An 18,189-nucleotide genomic window follows, 5' to 3' on the forward strand; every position below is an offset into this window, starting at 1 on the left:
ATCCTGAGAAATCAGTACCCAGAACAAACATCTCTGGCCGTAATAATGGCCTCGATACGCCTGGGCATTGAGTCAAACAGAGGTTGGATGGCGTGTACAGGTACAGCTGCCCGTGCAGCTTCAACAGCATACCACAGAGTAGCGAGTGGTGTATTGTGACGGGCCAGTTGCTCGGCCACCATTGACCAGACGTTTTCAGTTGTTGAGAGACCTGGAGAATGTGCTGGCCAGGGCAGCAGTCGAACATTTTCTGTATCCAGAAAGGCCCGTACAGTACCTGCAACATGCGGTCGTGCATTATCCTGCAGAAATGGAGGGTTTCGCAGGGATCGAATGAAGGGTAGAGCCACGGGTCGTAACACATCTGAAATGTAACGTTCACTGTTCAAAGTGCCGTCAATGCGAACAAGAGGTGGCCGAGACGTGTAACCAATGGCACCCATACCATCACGCCGGTGATACGCCAGTATGGCGATGACGAATACACGCTTCCAATGTGCGTTCACCGCAATGTCGCCAAACACGGATGCGAGCATGATGATGCTGTAAACAGAAACTGGATTCATCCGAAAAAATGACGTTTTGTCATTCGAGCACTCAGGTTCGTCATTGAGCACACCATCACAGGCGCTCCTGTCTGTGATGCAGCGTCAAGGGTAACCGCAGTCACGGTCTGCGAGCTGATAGTCCATGCTGCTGCAAACGCCGTCGAACTGTTCGTGCAAATGGTCGTTGTCTTGCATACGTCCCCATCTGTGGACTCAGGGATCGAGACGTGGCTGCACGATCCGTTACAGCCATGCGGATAAGATGTTGTCATCTCGACTGCTAGTGATACGAGGCCGTTGGGATCCAGCACGGCGTTCCGTATTACCCTCCTGAACCCACCGATTCCATATTCTGCTAACAGTAATTGGATCTCGACCAACGCGAGCAGCAATGACGCGATACGATAAACCGCAATCGCGATAGGCTCCAATCCGACATTTATCAAAGTCGGAAACGTGAAGGTACGCATTTCTCCTCTTTACATGAGGCATCACAACAACGTTTCACTAGGCAACGCCGGTCAACTGCTGTTTGTGTACGAGAAATCGGTAGGAAACTTTCGTCATGTCAGCACGTATGGATGTCGGCACCGGCGCCAACCTTGTGGGAATGGTCTGAAAAGCTAATCATTTGCATATTACAGCATCTTCTTCCTGTCGGTTAAATTTAGCGTCTGTAGCACGTCATCTTCTTGGTGTAGCAATTTTAATGGCCTGTAGTGTAGTTACAAATATAAAATTTGTTGTAATAATTACATTCAGTAATCCGGCAGATAAGAATGCAAATTCAGAAAACATTACCGAGCAGCGAGGTAATGCAGTGGACTCGCAGTGCACCCTGGACTAGCATTCGCGAGGACGACGGCTCAGAGCCTGTCCGGCCATTCTCATTTAGATTTTCCGTTAAGTCCCTAAATGACTTCAGGCTAATGCCGAGATGGTTCCTACGAAAGGGAAAGGCCAACTTCCTTTCCCATCCTTCCGTAATCCGTTGGCACCCATGACCTCGCTGTTTGATCGCCTCCCCCCACATAAACCAATCATTTAACGTTGAAGTAAATACATGTGTATTTTAGTTAAATTACATTTCATATGTCTTATATATGAAATATTGTGGCCAGAGTTGGAAAAAAATGTGTTAAAAAATTTGAACGGTATTCGATCGCCGGCGTGTGTGGCCGTGCGGTTCTAGGCGCTTCAGTCTGGAACCGCGTGACCGCTATGGTCGCAGGTTCGAATCCTGCCTCGGGCATGGATGTGTGTGATGTCCTTAGGTTAGTTAGGTTTAAGTAGTTCTAAGTTCTAGGGGACTGATGACCTCAGATGTTAAGTCCCATAGTGCTTAGAGCCATTTGAACCATTTTTTTAGTAGACCATTAAACCAACATAATGTGCAAGCAGCAAGGTGCACTACCCCGGCAACTGCGAGAAAATTACAAGAGAAGTTTTACGCGTCTACTATGTGGCGTATGTATGTGTGCTTAGTAGCAATTGTTTGATTTCATTGTGGTCAAGCGGATGTGGGCACGTTCTAATTTACGCCCCATTCCTTCCTATACGTTTTTCTGATTTCAGCCTTTTGTTTTTGTCGAAATGACTTATTTTATTTTAACTGATTGCCTTCAATAAGTGTTTTGGAAAAAATGAGAATATTTTCGTTTTTTGAAGGAATACACTGCCATTTGGGTGTATATTTTAGTGTGTTCCCTGTGCAAATAAATAAATAAACAAATAAATAAAAAGCGGAATCGGCAGCGTGATAGATTGATAAATTATTGCATTTCATGATTGGCTGGTTCATAAAAAATGGCTTGCTTTTAGATTCATATATTCATATACTCACGGTCAAAAAAAAAAAAAAAAAAAAAAAAAAAGAGTTAGCGTTCGTGCTACGAAACATGAAAGCGTGTGAGGCGACGGTTCGAGTCCCACTTAAATTTAATTATTAATGTACAGTTCTTTCATAACTGGTCATATATAGTTTGCTTCCAAACTATCGTAAGGAAGAGAAATTTTTCAAAATGTCAACGAAGTGTATTTTCGCTTAGAAACTCTGAACATTCCCTGTAAATGCGACAAAACTGCACTTATAGATGTAGTAGATGTCTTTTCAACATATGCTTCCCATATGTATATGACAGCCAAAGGCCTTGCCGCAGTGATAACACCGGTTCCCGTCGGATCACCGAAGTTAAGCGCTGTCGGACTGGGCTAGCACTTGGATGGGTAACCATCCGGTCTGCCGAGCGCTGTTGGCTAGCGGGGTGCACTCAGCCCTTGTGAGGCAAACTGAAGAGCTACTTGATTGAGAAGTAGCGGCTCCGGTCTCGTAAACAGAGTGGTGTGCTGACCACATGCCCCTCCATATCAGCATCCAGTGACGCCTTTGGGCTGAGGATGACACGGCGGCCGGTCGGTACCACTGGGCCTCCCAAGGCCTGTTAGAACGGAGTTTAGTTTATATTTGTATGACAAGTACCGTCCTGCAACGAGTCATGTCGAGAACACACCCGACAACTAATTTGTACGCTACTCTTGTGGTCTCGCACATTGTGACTTACTGTAATAGTGATTGGGAATAACGTCATTCGCATCGTTACTTATCGACGTTTAACTTGGGCTTTCCAAACCCGCCCCTCGTCCACATCTCTGGCAGAGTGCCTTTCGAATTATATATGGACCATTGGCCTCCTTGTACAATTAATAGTACAAGGAGCATTCAGTAAGAGTGGGGAATAATACGGTGTACTGGAATCCTGAATAAAACCAGAAAAAATGTGTCGCATTATTTGTTGTTCGCTCCTTGTAATACGTAATTTATTTGTGTTTTTCTGCCTATGACTGTCGGATACTGTTTAAAAAAATCATGTCTTATAAATCATTTGCCGCAGTGGATACACCGGTTTCCGTGAGATCACCGAAGTTAAGCGCTGTCGGGCGTGGTCGGCACTTGGTTGGGTGATCATCCGGGCCGCCATGCGCTGTTGCCACTCAGTCTCGTGTTGCCAATTGAGGAGCTACTCGGCCGAATAGTAGCGGCTTCGGTCCAGAATACCATCATAACGACCTGGAGAGCAGTGTGCTGTCCCCCGGCCCCTCTTATCCACATCCGCCACTGAGGATGACACCGCGGTCGGAGGGTCCCGGTAGGCCACGGAGTGCTTATAAATCATTAGCAAATAATACGTTACTATATTAGTGATTGGGAATAGCATCATTCGCATAATTATTTATCGACGTTTAACTTGGGCTTTCCAAACCCGCCCCTCGTCCTTGATAATTTAATTACAAATAGTAAACAGTCAAATAAAATATCGAATTCGCTACACCTTCGTGAAAATGCACGTGGTTTTTCTTCATTATACAAGATATTACTTTTCAAATGTCATATAAATTAAATAATGTGACCGCTGATGAAAAAGACGTAGATTAAAAATGTTAGTGGTAGCGGGATTCGAACCGTCGCATCGTCCTAAGCGCGAACACTAATCACATGAACACACTGACATCTAACGGGCGATATCTCCGCAGGGATACGTCAGTTACATAATAGACGCGAAAAACTTCTCTTGCTATTTTCTCGCAACTGGCAGAGTAGTAGCCCTTACTACTAGCAAATTATGTTGTTTTAAGGGGAGGTATACTATCTTTTGGTTCAAAAAATCTATTTTTTTAAATTGCATTGTTGGATCTGTAAAAGTGTTTAGAATCCACCCCTGAAACGGTTTTTCCGAATACGGAACGGAAATGTTTGTTATTCGCCGTTGAATATAAAATGTACCTGTCTAAAAACGGCCTTTTTCACACACCAGTTCTTTTCGGGAATTTCGACTTTACAGCCGCGAAAAATTATTCTGTGTGCTTACCCATGACTAAAACTGATAAAGTGATCAACGAGCTTACGACGTACTGCGTCTTGGCAGTCCGACGGGTTCCAGTTCGGTGGAACAGATGAAGAAGGCAACTTGGGCAACGTATTTCCACAAGTGTTCGACGGATGGCCACCCACAACACCAGAATTCTCCAGCTGGGAAAACTAGTAGGTGCAAGTGGCGCATTGCAGAGCCTGCCGGACATCTGGACGAATATCAACACGACGAGCCGCTCTCCAAAGAAGTTCAAAAAGTGATTCATCCGATCTACGAGGCCCTTTCGGAGGACGAGTTATTATGCCGGTGCTTGGGAGGAAACACACAAAATTCAATGAAAGTTTGAACGCGTGAGTTTGGAAGTTAGCCCCCAAGCATTTGCATTCTGGTGCGAAGACTGTGGAGACTGCGACTTTCCTGGCAGTTAGCAGCTTCAACGAAGGGTATTCAGCAATTCTGAAGACCGTGACAACGATGGACGTCACCCTGGGACTCAGTTCGCCAAGCATTCGGACGACCACCGGATTCAAGCGGCCGAACACCGCTTGTCACCGGCCGTACGAGCGGCTCTGGAGCAGAGCACCATGGCACAGATCGAGCAGAACGCCCTCTATGAGGAAGATGATGGACTAGTTTATTGACCCGGAATAGCAGATTGAAAGTACGTTGCATAATATTGCAGTTATATGTAGTCAAAGTTGCAAACGCGTTTTTCTCGAAATGACTTTTTTTTATCGCGCGGTATCTTAACTTCAAATCTACTGAACCGATTGGCATGATTCTTTGTTTCCGACGAAGCTACTAAATTGTCTAGGACTTGTACCACTTTCATTCCGATCCATCAAACTATAAATATTTTTACTTGGCCGACGAAGTCGGAAAATCGATGAAAAAAACCCTATTTTTTTCAAATGGCCGCCATATTGTCTCCTATGGTCGAAATAAGCGAGGTACAACTCCTAAAGAATCTTATATATTTCGCTAACGTCAACTCAGTTTTAATTTCAGACGAGCCGGCTGTCCTGTGACAAACCGCACGTGGAAATCTACATCGAAATTTTGTTTCGTTCCGACGGCACTTCCGCATTTGCTTTTTGACATTTCCGGTTGAAAAAAATTCCAGTTTGTAGAGGAAATATCAATAAACATTTTAACCAAATTTTACACTGATATCTATAATAAATACCGAGAAAAAAATTCTCAAAGAACATGCTTTTTTCGGGCCAGAGATAGTAAGCCTCCGATTAATGGTGTACTAAAGGTGTACAAAGACTGAAGTAAATCTGTGATGCCAACGTCGTGGTCTCCCCATGTTAGTAAATGGGGTCCAAGTGGAAAACGCTCTCTTCATTCAACAAATTTACGGAAGTAAAAGAAAGATTAAAAAAGTATATTGTTTTCAATTGTATATCTGTAATAAAATTTTCCGTTTCCGGTGGTGCAATTCTGCAAACGTCGTGTCGAAACGCCGCCGCCGCTGCTTCACAATGCCTCGTGCGTCCGGCAGTGGCACACAGGTCGGCTTTCCGCAAATGAATCGGTTAGCGACAGCTGGATCGATCCTGCCTCACCTTCGATTCACGGCCGCATGCTCTCGTCAAACATTAAAACACTGCCGGCGGGCGAAGAATGAGGTGGACGGCGCTAGCTGGTGACGTGCTTCCGCCTTCCAAGACAAGGCGACACGTAATGAGTGAAAAAAAAAAGTTTGTAGCGGAATGAACGCAATACATTGACGTCCCGAGTTCAGAGTAACGTCATTCATCAAAGTGTCTTACCACCGTCGTGTATCCGTTGTGCAGTTTGAATCGCACAATGGAAATATTTTATTCGGGAAAAATGTGCTTCTACTGACCTTGAACGTCAAGAGGACGAGATAATATTAGCGTATAGCAGTGAACTCCCGATTCCTTACAAAATCGAACGCCAATGTACAATGCTTTAGACGTCTGATTACTTTACAAATGAGTTAATGTGTTAAATACTTGACGTTAAGCATGCAAGCGAAAATTCAGATTATGCTTGAAGTTTGTTCGGAGTCGCTAAGTGCGCTCATTGTGAAACACTGGGTATGTACACTCCTGGAAATGGAAAAAAGAACACATTGACACCGGTGTGTCAGACCCACCATACTTGCTCCGGACACTGCGAGAGGGCTGTACAAGCAATGATCACACGCACGGCACAGCGGACACACCAGGAACCGCGGTGTTGGCCGTCGAATGGCGCTAGCTGCGCAGCATTTGTGCACCGCCGCCGTCAGTGTCAGCCAGTTTGCCGTGGCATACGGAGCTCCATCGCAGTCTTTAACACTGGTAGCATGCCACGACAGCGTGGACGTGAACCGTATGTGCAGTTGACGGACTTTGAGCGAGGGCGTATAGTGGGCATGCGGGAGGCCGGGTGGACGTACCGCCGAATTGCTCAACACGTGGGGCGTGAGGTCTCAACAGTACTTCGATGTTGTCGCCAGTGGTCGGCGGAAGGTGCACGTGCCCGTCGACCTGGGACCGGACCGCAGCGACGCACGGATGCACGCCAAGACCGTAGGATCCTACGCAGTGCCGTAGGGGACCGCACCGCCACTTCCCAACAAATTAGGGACACTGTTGCTCCTGGGGTATCGGCGAGGACCATTCGCAACCGTCTCCATGAAGCTGGGCTACGGTCCTGCACACCGTTAGGCCGTCTTCCGCTCACGCCCCAACATCGTGCAGCCCGCCTCCAGTGGTGTCGCAACAGGCGTGAATGGAGGGACGAATGGAGACGTGTCGTCTTCAGCGATGAGAGTCGCTTCTGTCTTGGTGCCAATGATGGTCGTTCGCGTGTTTGGCGCCGTGCAGGTGAGCGCCACAATCAGGACTGCATACGACCGAGGCACACAGGGCCAACACCCGCCATCATGGTGTGGGGAGCCATCTCCCACACTGGCCGTACACCACTGGTGATCGTCGAGGGGACACTGCATAGTGCACGGTACATCCAAACCGTCATCGAACCCATCGTTCTACCATTCCTAGACCGGCAAGGGAACTTGCTGTTCCAACAGGACAATGCACGTCCGCATGTATCCCGTGCCACCCAACGTGCTCTAGAAGGTGTAGGTCAACTACCCTGGCCAGCAAGATCTCCGGATCTGTCCCCCATTGAGCATGTTTGGGACTGGATGAAGCGTCGTCTCACGCGGTCTGCACGTCCAGCACGAACGCTGGTCCAACTGAGGCGCCAGGTGGAAATGGCATGGCAAGCCGTTCCACAGGACTACATCCAGCATCTCTACGATCGTCTCCATGGGAGAATAGCAGCCTGCATTGCTGCGAAAGGTGGATATACACTGTACTAGTGCCGACATTGTGCATGCTCTGTTGCCTGTGTCTATGTGCCTGTGGTTCTGTCAGTGTGATCATGTGATGTATCTGACCCCAGGAATGTGTCAATAAAGTTTCCCCTTCCTGGGACAATGAATTCACGGTGTTCTTATTTCAATTTCTAGGAGTGTATATTCTGCGGAATTTGGCTTCCGCTTTAAGCAAAAAGTAGTCTTTTTTCGTGTTTATGGCGTCGGATCTGCTGAACTAGTGCCATAAAATGATATAATTTTCCAGGTACATTCAGCAGAGTATGTGGATACCGACTGCAAACTGTGTTGCGAATAGCGTGGATAATAAAGAATTAATAGATTAAAAATACATCCCTGGCGCTGTTTCACTCCATCAACAGTGAAATGTAGGAAGCGATAGACTTTTTTCCTTTCTTCTATTTATGAGGGTGGGGTGAAAGTGTCAGTGAGAAAAAGTCTCGTGTAAAAGTTTGAAGTTACATGCTTTCTAGCAAGTCGCTAAGTGATATCATTCTTAAATACCAGATGAATATAATCCGTGTGTTTGTCCGCAACCACATACGCCGGATGAACGAATAAGCATCGTTCAATAACTAATACCCCCAATTTTTTTTTCTCCGAAAATATTTATTGTTAAGAGGCAGAATTAGGTGACTACACTACTGGCCATTGAAATTGCTACACCAAGAAGAAATGCAGATGATAAATGGGTATTCAAAAATATATTGTACTAGAACTGACATGTTATTACATTTTCACTCAGCCGGCCGAAGTGGCCGTGCGGTTAAAGGCGCTGCAGTCTGGAACCGCAAGACCGCTACGGTCGCAGGTTCGAATCCTGCCTCGGGCATGGATGTTTGTGATGTCCTTAGGTTAGTTAGGTTTAACTAGTTCTAGGTTCTAGGGGACTAATGACCTCAGCAGTTGAGTCCCATAGTGCTCAGAGCCATTTGAACCATTTTCACTCAATTTGAATGCATAGATCCTGAGAAATCAGTACCCAGAACAACCACCGTAATAACGGCCTCGATACGCCTAGGCATTGAGTCAAACAGAGCTTCGATGGCGTGTACAGGTACAGCTGCCAATGCCACTTCAACACGATACCACAGTTCATCAAGAGCAGTGACTGGCGTATTGAGATGGGCCACTTGCTAGTCCACCATTGACCAGACGTTTTCAATTGGTGAGGGATCTGGAGAATGTGCTGGCCAGGGCAGCAGTCGAACATTTTCCTAATTTAATTCCCTCAGCATCACCTGATTTAATGTTGCTACGTTCGATTATTCTTGTTTCGCTTTTGTTGATATTCATCTTATATCCTCCTTTCAACACGCGGTCCATCCTGTTCAACTGCTCTTCCAAATCCGTTGCTGTCTCTGACAGAATTATTTCATCATCAAACACCAAAGTTTTTATTTTTTCTCCCTGATCTTTAATTCCTACTCGAAATTTTTCTTTTTTTTTTTCCTTTACTGCTCGTTCAACGTACAGATTGAATAACATTCGTGACAGCCTAAAATCCTGTCTCACTCCTTTCTCAACTACTGCTTCCCTTTCATGACCATGGACTCTTATAACTGCCATCTGTTTTCTGTACAAGTTGTAAATAACTTTAGGCCCCCTGAATTTTACGCCTGCTACCTTCAGAATTTCAAAGAGACTTTTCTGTCAACATTGTCAAAAGATTTCTCTATGTCTACAAAAGCTATAAACGTAGGCTTGACTTTTCTTGACGTATCTTTTGAGATGTTCAAATGGTTCAAATGGCTCTGAGCACTATGCGACTTAACATCTATGGTCATCAGTCCCCTAGAACTTAGGACTACTTAAACCTAACTAACCTAAGGACATCACACAACATTTTTGAGATGTCGTAGGGTCTGTATTGCGTCGTGTGTTCTTACTTTTATCCAGAATCCAAACTGTTCTTCCCCGGGGTCTAGTTCTATAATTTTTTCCTTTTTTCTATAAAATTTGTGGTAATATTTTTCAACAATTGCTTGTTAATCTGATACTTCGTTTAATTTCACACATGTCAGCACCTGCTTTCTTTGGAACTCCAATTATTACATTCTTCTGGAAATCTGAGGCCGTTTCGCGTGTCTCATACATCTTGCACACCAATGAAAAAGTTTTTTCATGGCTGTTTCTCCCAAAGCTATCAGTAGTTCTGACGGGATATCGTGTACCACCAGTACCTTGTTTCTACTCAGATCTTTCAGAGCTCTGTCAAATTCTTCTCGCAGTACTGCATATCCGATATCATCTTGATTTACGTCTTATTCCCCATTATATAACAGTTCTTTCAAGTTCACCTCTCTTGCAGAGACGGTCTACATACTCCCCCCACCTTTCAGCTTTCCCCTCTTTGTTTAGGATTGGTTTTCTATCAGAGCTCCTTGTCTTCTTTGTCCCAAAGAACTCTTTAATTTTCCTGTAGGTGGTATTTATATTTCCCATAGTGAAATATACTTGCAAGTATTTACATTTGTCGTCTAGCCATTCCTGCTTAGCCATTTTGCACTTCCTGTCAATCTGATTTCTTAAACGTTTGTATCCCCTTCCGCCTGCTTCATTTCTTGTATTGTTATATATTCTTCTTTCATCAATTAAAGTCAGTGTCTCTTCTGTAATCTAAGATTTTCTAATTGGCATTCTCATGTTACCAATTTGAATCTCTGCTGCCTTTACAAAGATGACTGAAACATTATTCCAGAAGTCACCTGGAAGTAGCTGCGACCACTGTTCACCTGACAGAAACGTTTGTTTTCGACATAACGACATAATGCGCAGTCAGTATCACCTGTGGTCTGATTAAGTTAGAATGACGTGCGCAGGTTCAGCCGACTACTTGGCCGGGACAGGTTCATTACTGCCGTGTTCGGCCGTCGATTCAATCACGACAATCGATTCCCCCAGCTGACCTGCTAAACGGTGCCAAGCGCCGAAGGACGCCAGAACAACAGGCGACACAGACGCCACTGTCGGCGTACAATAGCCGTAAAAGTGACGGGTCGCGTTGTGTGCTAGCAGACCATCGCAATCCGCGACATATTCGCAGAAAAACAGCAAGAACACTAAAGTGATTGCCAGTTGTTTCACACGCAGGAGTTCGAGGTTTCGGCAGATGTCTCACAACCGAATAACCTCATTCCTGAGACTATGCGCTCTCGTATCTAAATAACATCGAATGTTGCTGAATATAATTATATTAGACGAATCAAAAACCTTTCATTCTGTCAGAAACGCGAAAATGAATGTATACTCAAACCAGAATTAACAGCTCCTTATTAGCTTCCAGAATGAGATTTTCACTCTGCAGCGGAGTGTGTGCTGATATGAAACTTTCCTGACGGCTTCTGTGAAGTTTGGAAGGTAGGAGACGAGGTACTGGCAGAACTGAAGCTGTGTGGACGGGTCATGAGTCGTGCTTGAGTAGCTCAGATGGTAGAGCACTTGCGCGAAAGGCAAAGGTCCCGAGTTCGAGTCTCGATCCGGCACACAGTTTTAATCTGTCAGGAAAGTTGCTTATTAGCTTGTTTGTCCCTCTTTGGAACTAAATACATCATCGCTGATTCTGTGTGTCAGGGATCCGACAGTTTGTTGGTAGATTTGTGGAGGTATGAGGCCTTAGCTCCCTACGCATAAGTAATGTATTTTGCTTACGTAACGGGCCGCTGATTTGCGTATACAGTGATGGCGCCCAATAGCAACCCAAATGGGTTCCATAGCATTTACGTCAGGCGAATTTGGTCACGAAGAAGTCAACGTTGTTGTTGTGGTCTTCAGTCCTGAGACTGGTTTGATGCAGCTCTCCATGCTACTCTATCCTGTGCAAGCTGCTTCATCTCCCAGTACGTACTGCAGCCTACATCCTTCTGAATCTGCTTAGTGTATTCTTCTCTTGCTCTCCCTTTACGATTTTTACCCTCCACGCTGTCCTCCAGTACTAAATTGGTGATCCCTTGATGCCTCAGAACATGTCCTACCAACCGATCCCTTCTTCAAGTCAAGTTGTGCCACAAACTCTTCTTCTCCAGAATTCTGTTCTATACCTCCTCATTAGTTATCTGATCTACCCATCTAATCTTCAGCATTCTTCTGTAGCACCACATTTCGAAAGCTTCTATTCTTTGGCTTGGTTCAAATGGCTCTGAACACTATGGGACTCAACTGCTGAGGTCGTAAGTCCCCTAGAACTTAGAACTACTTAAACCTAACTAACCTAAGGACAACACACACATCCATGCCCGAGGCAGGATTCGAACCTGCGACCGTAGCGGTCGCGCGGTTCCAGACTGTAGCGCCATAACCGCTCCACCACCAGCGGCCGGCTTCTATTCTTTTCTTGTCCGAACTATTTATCGTCCATGTTTCACTTCCATACATGCCTACACTCCATACAAATACTTTCAGAAACGATTTCCTGACACTTAAATCTAAACTCGATTTTAACAAATTTCTCTTCCTCGGAAACGCTTTCCTTCCCATTGCCAGTCTACATTTTATATCCTCTCTACTTCGACCATCATCAGCAATTTTGCTCCCCAAATAGCAAAACTCCTTTACTACCTGTCCGCAGCTCATGGTCGTGCGGTAGCGTTCTCGCTTCCCGCGCCCGGGTTTGATTACCGGCGGGGTCAGGAATTTTCTCCGTCTCGTGATGACTGGGTGTTGTGTGATGTCCTTAGGTTAGTTAGGTTTAAGTAGTTCTAGGTTCTAGGGGACTGATGACCATAGATGTTAAGTCCCATAGTGCTCAGAGCCATTTGAACCGTTACTACTTTAAGTGTCTCATTCCCTGGTCTAATTCCCTCAGCATCAACCGAGTTAACTCGACTACATTCCATTATCCTCGTTTTGCTTTTGTTGATGTTCATCTGAAATCCTCCTTTCAAGACACTGTCCATTCCGTTCAAATGCTCTTCCAACTCCTTTGCTGTCTCTGACAGAATTACAATGTCATCGGCGAACCTCAAAGTTTTTACTTCTTCTCCATGAATTTTAATACCTACTCCAAATTTTACTTTTGTTCCTTTATTGCTTGCTCGATATACAGATTGAATAACATCGGGGGGCGGCTACAACCTTGTCTCACTCCGTTCCCAACCACTGCTTCCATTTCATGTCCCACGACTCTTATAACTGCCATCTGGTTTCTGTACAAATTGTAAATAGCCTTTCGTTCCCTGTATTTTACCCCTGCCACCTTCAGAATTTGAAAGAGAGTATTCCAGTCAACATTGTCAAAAGCTTTCTCTAAGTCTACAAATGCTTGAAACGTAGGTTTGCCTTTCCTTAATCTAGTTCTAATATAAGTCGTAGGGTCAGTATTGCTTCACGTCTTCCAATATTTCTACGGAATCCAAACTGATCTTCCCCGAGGTCGGCTTCTACCAGTTTTTCCATTCGTCTGTAAAGAATTCGCGTTAGTATTTTGCAGCCGTGACTTATTAAACTGATAGTTCGGTAATTTTCACATCTGTCAACACCTGCTTTCTTTGGGATTAGAATTCTTATATTCTTCTTGAAGTCTGAGGGAATTTCGCCTGTCTCATACATTCTGCTCACCGGATGGTAGAGTTTTGTCAGGACTGGCTCTCCCAAGGCTGTCAGTAGTTCCAATGGAATGTTGTCTACTCCGGGGGCCTTGTTTCGTTAGTTCACTGTAATGCTCCTCATACCACTGTATCACTGTTCTGGCTCCGAGACACGGACAATGATACTGTTGAGAGATGACGTCGCCGTCAGGGAAGACATCAAGCATGAAGGGATGCACGTGGTTCGCAGCTGTCAGCATGTCTTCAATTACTACCACAGGTCCAATGCAAGCGCACGAGAGTGTCTCCCACTGCGTAATACTGCTCCCACCAGCCTAGGTCCCTGGCGTGCTGCACGTTTCGAGCCACCATTCATCTCGATGACGGCGTTCGTGGAGACGACTGGTGACCTAGTGTAGCAAACATGTCATCCACCCGAAAAGCCGATTCGATGCTCGAATTCCGATGGTCCTGTGTCCACTGCAATCGTAATCGACGAAGTTGTCGGGTCAGCATATTAGCACATAGGGATGGTGTGCTGCGGAGCTCCATGTTCAACAGTATACGATGAACGGTGTGCTCCGAAGCATTTGTGTGTGCACCAGCATCGTGCTCTTTCGGCAGAGATGCTACAGATCAAAAATGGCTCTGAGCACTATGGGAATTAACTTATGAGGTCATCAGTCCCCTAGAACGTAGAACTACTTAAACCTAACTAACCTAAGGACATCACACACATCCATGCCCAAGGCAGGATTCGAACCTGCGTCCGTAGTAGCAGCGAGCTTCCTGACTGTAGCGCCTAGAACCGTTCGGCCACTCCGGCCGGCTGCTACAGATCACCATGTATCCTTCTGTACAGAGCATACACGCCTTCGAACTCCACGTTCTGTGAAGAGTTGTGGACGTCCAACCATTTAGCGCCTAGTGGTAGTCTCTGTCCTTCTACCTCTTTCCGTAGACGCTCACGACAGTAGCACGCGGACATTCGACCAGCTTCGCCGCTTTCGAGATATTCGTTCACGGTCTCTGCGTAATAATAGTCCGCCCTTTGACGGAGTCGCTTATCTCAAAATGTTTCCCCATTTGCAGCCCGTATCTTCGCTAGCGTAATCCCCCGTCCGTGTCTGTTCCGCTTACATACCTTAGTTATCACCTAACGTGCCCGCAACGCCACGTGCAGGCATCCAAAATCGGAGTGGGCAGTGGTTATACTGTTTGGTCTTATCAGTGTGTGTGTGTCATATAGCAATATCCGATCCTACCACTTTTAGTTTGAAGAGTTTTTAGCAAACAGAACACAGAATGTTGTTCTCAATGGAGAGACGTCTACAGACGTTAAAGTAACCTCTGGCGTGCCACAGGGGAGTGTTATGGGACCATTGCTTTTCACAATATATATAAATGACCTAGTAGATAGTGTCGGAAGCTCCATGCGGCTTTTCGCGCATGATGATGTAGTGTACAGAGAAGTTGCAGCATTAGAAAATTGCAGCGAAATGCAGGAAGATCTGCAGCAGATAGGCACTTGGTGCAGGGAGTGGCAACTGACCCTTAACATAGACAAATATAGAGTATTGCGAATACATAGAAAGAAGGATCCTTTATTGGATGATTATATGATAGCGGAACAAATACTGGTAGCAGTTACTTCTGTAAAGTATCTGGGAGTATGCGTACGGAACGATTAGGAAGTGGGACGATCATATAAAATTAGTTGTTGGTAAGGTGGGTGCCAAGTCGAGATTCATTGGGAGAGTGCTTAGAAAATGTAGTCCATCAACAAAGGAGGTGGCTTACAAAACACTCGTTCGACCTATACTTGAGTATTGCTCATCAGTGTGGGATCCGTACAAGGTCGGGTTGACACAGGAGATATAGAAGATCCAAAGAAGAGCGGCGCGTTTCGGAGATGTTTAGCAAACTCAAGTGGCAGACTCGGCAGGAGAGGCGCTCTGCATCGCGGTGTAGCTTGCTGTCCAGGTTTCGAGAGGGTGCGTTTCTGGATGAGGTATCGAATATATTGCCTCCCCCCACTTATACCTCCCGAGGAGATCAGGAATGTAAAATTAAAGTGATTCGAGCGTGCTCGGAGGCTTTCCGGCATTCGTTCTTCCTGCGAACCATACGCGAGTGGAACAGGAAAGGGAGGTAATGACAGTGGCACGTAAAGTGCCCTCCGCTACACAGCGTTGGGTGGCTTGCGGAGTATAAATGGAGATGTAGATGTAGTCGAAGTTTACTGAAATCTTTGCTCATTTTCTTTTCTTTTTCTTTCTTTCTTTCGATCTATTCCTGCGTTGTTATGTTGTCAATGGTTCAATTCTGTAATTATTCACTATAGATAATGATACTACGGCGTCATTCACCTCCGAAAGTTAGACCTTTTTTATTCATCAGTCTTATGACTGATTTTATGCTTCCTGTCACGAATCCCTCTTCTCTGTCAACCCTTTCACCCCACTTACAGCTTACGTCCTCAATTATTTGCTGGATGTATTCCAATGACTGACTTCCTCTACAGTTTTTGCCCTCTACAGCTCCCTCTAGTGCCATGGAAGTTGTTCAGCGATATCTTAACAGGCCCTATCATCCAGTTCAGTTTTCTATATATGCCTTTCCTAGCCGGTTCTGCTGAGAACCTCCCCGTTCCTTACCTTATCAGTCCACCTAATTTTCAACATTCTTCTGTAGCACATCTCAAATGCTCCGTTTCCGTTCCAGTTTTTCCACAGTCAATGCTTCACTACCATACAATGCTCTGCAATATATTCGTCAAATTAAGACTCTTTTTTCTCAGGAATGGATAGACTTACCAAGTCGAAATTTATGTCTCATACTAGGCTTTAAGGTCCGTTGTCGGTGTAAAATCTTGAACCTTGTAAGTCAATGGAATCAAAATATACAGCCATTTGCATTTTTTTGGTACTCACGAGTCCACTCACGAAAACTTATATGGTACTTTCCGCTGCTGTCGAATACTGAAATTTGGCAAGCAGCAAGGTTTCAGATAAAGGAAAACCACATCTCAGATGCTTCGATTGCCTTCTGTTCCGGTTTTCCCACAGTCCGTGTTTCACTACCATCCAATGCTGCGTAATAAAAATCATTAAAATTGATAACCGAGTCAATTTTGGAACCAGTTTCTTGTATTTTCTTACCAAGCTCTTGCGCAGTACTTTACTTTTTTTCTTGTTTTGGTCCATACTAGCACCACTGAAAGTTGTTTGCCCCCTACAGTTTAGCAGCAACAGTGCTGGTATCTGTATTCTACTGTCAGAGATATCATAACGGTTTTCGCTTCTAATTTTCGACTCTTTCGTTTCCGATGAATGGTGCTTTACCTCAGATTGATACGTTTATCCTTATCAGTCACTCTAGAATATGACATCATCATGAAAACACCCTTTATATATATTGTTGTGTCTAGACAAGACAGCCTAGACACAATGAGAGGAAGCCGAAAGGCGCGCGCTACGCTCACGCAGATGGGCGTGAGGTCTGAAACAGGATACGTAATGAATGCTATAAAGAAAAGTACGTAGCTTCTGGAATACTTAACTTTAATCCATCCTTTTGGTACATCTGGAGATTGTGGCGATACAAGTGAGACTCTTTAGATACATGCAATGTTACTAATGGCGCCTTGCTAGGTCGTAGCCATTGACTTAGCTGAAGGCTATTCTAACTATCTGCTCAGCAAAGGAGAGAGGCCTCGTCAGTGTAGTCGCTAGGTACGTCGTCCGTACAACTGGTGCGAGTGCTATTCCGTATCTCGAGACCTGCGTTGTGGTGGCGCTCGGTCTGCGATCACACAGTGGCGACACGCGAGTCCGACATGTACTAATGGACCGCGGCCGATTTGAAACTACCACCTAGCAAGTGTGGTGTCTGGCGGTGACACCACATATATATATATATATATATATATATATATATATATATATATATATATATATATATATATATATAGACACCATATATATATATATATATATATATATATATATATAGACACCATATATATATATATATATATATATATATATATATATATATATATATATATATATGACATCATATACATCATCATGAAAACACCCTTTATCTATCTATATATATATATATATATATATATATATATATATATATATATATATATATATGATATCATATTCTAGAGTGACTGATAAGGATAAACGAATCAATCTGAGGTAAAGCACCATTCATCGGAAACGAAAGAGTCGAAAATTAGAAGCGAAAACCGTTATGATATCTCTGACAGTAGAATACAGATACCAGCACTGTTGCTGCTAAACTATATATATATATATATATATATATATATATATATATATATATATATATACGTTTACAGGCGCCTGTGCCTATAACTTAGCTCTGTAGCGTCGTTAGCTGACGCATATAAAGCTTGATCGACTAAGTCCCCTCTACATCCACTATAATTGTGTAACTTGAATTGTGAAAGACCCTGTATATACAGCATACCACATTAACCTTGACTGTCCCGAATAAGATTTTGCCCAGAGGAAAAAATTAAAGAAATCTATCACGGAAATGACGTTCAACTACCGGCGGAATGTTAGCCCGGGTGACTGCCTTTCCTGTAAGTTGGTTCTTTACGACGATATGAAGAGCAGCAAGTCTGCTTTAAACAGCGGCCTGTATTATTTGTTTTGTAATCCACTACTTCTCCTCAAGAACTGTTTAGAATGCTATCGCAGTGTAAAATTCACATGAATATGAAGGTATTAACTACAAGGGCGTGCGGTAAAGCAATGCCTACAACCTTTTTCCTTCTGAAAACTCATAAAGATGTTTAATAAAACAAACTGTATCAACATTCTATATCTTTCTTCTTCGTGTCT

General features: G+C 44.4%; 1 protein-coding gene and 1 pseudogene across 1 annotated transcript in view; both read left to right on the forward strand.

Moving 5' to 3' along the window:
* The window catches only part of LOC124718757, a 578,644-nt gene that overhangs the window by 23,037 nt on the left and 537,418 nt on the right, over window positions 1-18,189 (forward strand). The window lies entirely within an intron of this gene.
* Window positions 2,689-2,806, forward strand: LOC124719149 (annotated as a pseudogene).

The sequence above is a fragment of the Schistocerca piceifrons genome, chromosome 10 (genome assembly GCF_021461385.2).
Source record: "Schistocerca piceifrons isolate TAMUIC-IGC-003096 chromosome 10, iqSchPice1.1, whole genome shotgun sequence".
NCBI lineage: Eukaryota > Metazoa > Arthropoda > Insecta > Orthoptera > Acrididae > Schistocerca > Schistocerca piceifrons.